The sequence below is a fragment of the Gavialis gangeticus genome, unplaced genomic scaffold (assembly GCF_001723915.1).
Source record: "Gavialis gangeticus isolate Ggan-Ray unplaced genomic scaffold, GavGan_comp1, whole genome shotgun sequence".
Classification (NCBI taxonomy): Eukaryota; Metazoa; Chordata; order Crocodylia; family Gavialidae; genus Gavialis; species Gavialis gangeticus.
In genome coordinates this window covers 23,672,991-23,677,672 of record NW_017729014.1, presented here as the reverse complement: position 1 = coordinate 23,677,672, position 4,682 = coordinate 23,672,991, and positions in this window count along the sequence as shown.

The following is a 4,682-nucleotide window of genomic DNA, read 5'->3' as shown; positions in this document are numbered from 1 at the left end:
TTGGCGCTGGGTCCCAGCACAGCAGGCTACCCGCTTCCTGCAGCAGTTGCATTCACAGGTTCCTTCCTCCTCTTGCTTAGGAAGCTCCCAGCACGACACTCGCTGCCTATCCAAATGCTCTGTCGTTGGGCTCTCCCGACAGGGCGGTCTGTTCCTTCTTCAAGGGACATGCTCGCCCGTTGCAGCCCTCCTCTCTATGACTTATGCCCAGGGATTTTTTAGCCCCCTATTCAAGGCAGTCTCTGTGTGCATGCTTGCTTACATGCCCTCAGTGCAGGAGTAGGAGAATGCAACCTGTGTGCAAGTGCCAGAAGCACCACTCACATGGCTAGAAAAGCTGCTATTGCACGGCAGGTACCAGAACGATATCCCTCTTGGAACTGAAACACTTCTCCATCATCAACCAAAGAAGAGAAAGCTGTATGGTGTGCAGCTGTGGTTCAATGGGACACTACTGGGAAGCTTCATTCCTGCCGTCTGATTCTCTGCTCCCAGGAAAACTGTGGAGTGTGAAAACAGCATCATGATATTTTAAAAGGGAACCTGAAATGGAAACTATGGAATTGGGTTTTGCATCATTTTCTGCTTATCCTTAATGCATAAAAAGGGCCAGAAAGGTTTCTTAAACCAATTTGTTTTTCACTTGCTGGTATCAGGAATGCCACAGTTAGCCTCCCCAGGCTTTGGTGGAGGAGTGCTTGGCGGTCTCAGATGGGGACTGTGAGTGGGAAGTGCACTCATTTTGGCTGAGGTCACTCCGTGCCCTAGGGTTTTGCCTGGAGACATTAAATAAAGGAACTGAAAAATAGCGTTGGAACAAATTCACATTTTGTTCTCCAGGCCATCATCACACTGAGTCAGACTGAGGCAGGCCTGGTGCGAAGCGTCTCTGCTCGGGTTAGATTCTAATCAAAGACACGAGAGATGGAAAAGACCATTAGGTCATCTAGGCCACCGGCCCCAGGCAGCGCAGGGGTGTTCCCTGCCGCGGGCTATCTACTGCTTCGTCTGGAAGGACTCGTGATGCAGCTTCCACTACTCCCCAGGGCAGACTTTTCCAGTCTAATAAACCTAATAGTTGGGATGGCAACATTCCCTGATTTTCTGCCTAAATATTCTGTTGCTCAAATTCATCTCATTACTCCTTCTGATATCCCCTTGGGGTGCCCGGAAAATGCATCTCCCTACTTGGTGTTTATACACTTCAAATTCTTGCTGACAGTTATCATCATATTTTCCCCTCGTTGCCATCTAGCCAAGTCGTATATTATGGTGTCACAGCAATGACTCCATACTCAGGGCTGTAAATAGCTTCCTTCTATTAGTCTTTTGAGCCTATTTTACCCTCTTCTATTAGATTTCTTCAAAATAAGACTTTTCTATCTGAAGTTTTGCCTGAGCAAATATTCTGGAAAATTCCAGCTAAATTAAGAAAGATGTTTTAGAGATAGGGACCTTTGGAAAAGGAGCTTTCCCCCTTTCTGCTCCCCCCCCCCAGTCTTATTAAGATTGGAGGGGGAGAGGTTAGGGTTTTTTGGTAAAATCAAATCTCAGAAATAGTTCAAAGCAGAGACTTCAGCTTCTCTTTCTTCATTAGTCCTTGGTCAGATCCATCACTTAAGGTCACTCCTGAGACACACCAGTGAAGAGTCCTGGGATTATCCACTGTGGATTTTGAAACATGCTCTAGATGTGTTTAAAACTTAGCAGGCTTTTGGGTGGAGACATCAGTTCTTGGGAGGGGATGAATGGATGGGTGGATGGATTTCCTGAGCAGGACTAAAAGCAACCTCCTCAATGTCACCCTGGCTGTGTTTTTGCTCATGTCCCCTCTGTTCAGACTCCTGAGATGATGTCCTGTTCCTTTCTGCGGTTCATATTTCCTCCTCCTTCATCTCTGCTGGACGGTCCTCACATGCATCCCCTCTGAATCCTGCTTCTGGCTTTGCAAACAGGAAGCGGTCTGTGGGTACTGCTTCCCTGGGACACAGTCACAGTAAACGGGGACGTCTCCTGCAAGCACTGCTGGGTGCTGAGATAGGGATGCTAGAAAACATCAAGAAAACCCCCATGTGCATGTGGCAGGGGTTTCTCGCACCCCATAGCCCAGGTCAGACACGGGCCTTCCTCCTTTCATTCTTCCAAAAGGAGTCCCCTTCAAGAAAACAAGGGGTAGCTAGTCCCATGAACCTCCTCCAGAGGCAGACTATACCCTTCCTCCCATGAACTTCATTTCCCATAATCCAGGACTGGGGCATCTCATAGTGCTGCCTCCCCGGTTAGCAGGGAAAGGTCAGAAGCTGCAGGACGACTCTGCCAGGGGCCCGGATCCAGTGCTGGGCCTGAACTTCCCGGCAGGGGAGGGAGCTGGTAGAAACCTGGAGTGGGGGCTTACCCGTTTGCAAAGCTTCTGCCCCTGTGTATTGACTTAGTGGATCCAACCCTCGTGCCGCAGTGGTGTGTGATTTGTCTGCTACTACCAGCCTTTGCTGGACAAGTGAATGCTAGTCATCACTGCATAATCCCATAGGCAAGGCTTGCCTATGCTTCCCTGCACTGAAGAGCTGTAAGAGTTTGGTCTCCCACCCAGCCCCATCGGAGTGGAGGTAGAGCACTGGGGCCCCGTGGCGGGCCTGTCCCAGGCGTCTCTCTTGGACTGCACTAGGCAGTCCCACCAGCTTTCCAAGGAAGCTGTGAATCATGCTCTTGTCCTTGGTTTCCATTCCCAGCCACCAGTGATACAGAGGAGACTATCCCAGAAGTGCATGCATTCTCCAAACTCCCCAAATGCCTTCCATTGTACTTAGCCTACATTGTTCATAGGTCACGCTCTGAGCTCAGCTCATAAGCACCCTGCCCCGCTGCCCAAAACCGCCAGCTTTGGAAACATCAGCAAGGCAGAACGCACGAGTCTGCTGCGGAGAACGCCCGACCCGCCAGACAGCAGGAGCTGCCCATCCAAGATGGAGCCTCGGTCTCGGGCAGATAAAGAGACCCAGGCCCGCAACAGGAAATTAATCTAAATTTAGCAGAAAGACTGTTTTGGGCCAATGAGGCGGGAGATCCTCCTGCTGTTCTTCATTAAGCAACAAAGGGTGAAACCAACAGCAAATTGTGTGCAAACCGCCCAACTGCTGCCCTGAACTCTTGAGACATCTTTATTCACTTACTCGGGGATTCAGGAAATTCTCATCCAAGCCCGTGTTATTGGTTTGAAGTGAGTGCTCCGTCTCCCAATCAGTAACAGATGAACAATTTTGCATCACATTTTTCTTGCGGATTTTTGGCTCCGCCGTGCCCTTCCTAGAGGCCGATCTGGTGAGCCGGCTCGTCGCGCAGGGCCTTCTGAGAAGCCAGCCGTGCTCCGATTCTGGGAACAGCCGCAAGCAGCGCTTGGGCATGGGAGGGCGAGACCCAAAGCAGGCCAAGGCTGTGCAGACACACCTTGCTCACTGCCTCTCAGCCCATGGCTGCTCTCTCCATCTCCCTCCTGACTCCTTCCTCCAGATGCTCTTAGGGCTGTTATCAGATACTTAGCCCATAAAAATCAATCCAAACCAGATCACAGCCTGACACTAAGGGGGCGAAGGCCAGACGATAGATGCTGATAAACTGTCAGGCAAGCTGACCGAGACATGCCGTGCAGACAGCTGGGTGATAGAGAGGCAGAGAATAGCTCCCATCCTGCTTGCTTCACACAGGTGGGATCCAGGAGAAACCACGCAGGGAGGGTGGGAAGCTGGTGTGGGGCTGGGAAACTGCTCTGCCTCTCCCCCGGCCTCCACAGCTGTGCGGCAGGAGGCTGGGAAGCAAAGGAGGGGAGAAGGGGAAAATAAAAGGGGAATACGAACACGTGATGGAAAGTTAATATCTGACAACACGTCATGCCAAGCGAGGGCTGGGTGATGGACTGTCTCGCGTCTCGAGCACATCAAAAAGGAGCCTTTAGCAGCAGCCTCTGCCTTTGCAGGTGGCAGAGAGGACAGTGGGGAGGAAGAGAGAGACAGGCTCAGCACCAGCATTTATTAACACCAGAGCTGCTCTCCAGCCAGGTGATCGATGGGCTTATCTTCACTGTTCATTCTTTAAAAAAGGACCACGTAATTAGGAACAGGAGCGGGCCCAATATGCATCGCCATATTGCTCAGCGGTCAGTAACTGCGAGAGAACGAGGGGGCAGGGATTGCAGCCAGGACTGCCTGGCTCTGCCTTTTCTGCTCTTTGATAGCCAGTCTCTCCAAGAATGCCCAGATGTGCGCGGGCTGCACCCAGGCCAGAGAGGAGCTCGCATTCAGGACCGCCACGCACCCAGCAGTGAGACCCATAGGTGCGTTTGGGCAGGAAATGCAGGTCAGCCTTGAAGAGCATCTTGCATCTAACGACTACTGAGGACATGGAAAACCTACAAGTGGAGCGGTCTTGAAAGGGGAGGGGAGCTGCTGCTCCAGGCTGTGCAACTGCTGTACGATACTAGTTAGCCTGCACAGGCCCAGAGGGGCACAATGCAGAACCACCTGCCCTGTATCACTGCTTCATCCAGGATTTAGCTCCCTTGCATTGCTACAAGCTCATGCCCGTGCACGGGTCCAGTGCAACAGCTGCTGCACGCTCCCAACCAGCCGCTCCCCCTGCCCTTTTGAGGCTGCTTGAAGTACACGCCGGTCCGTGTCCTCCGAGAGACG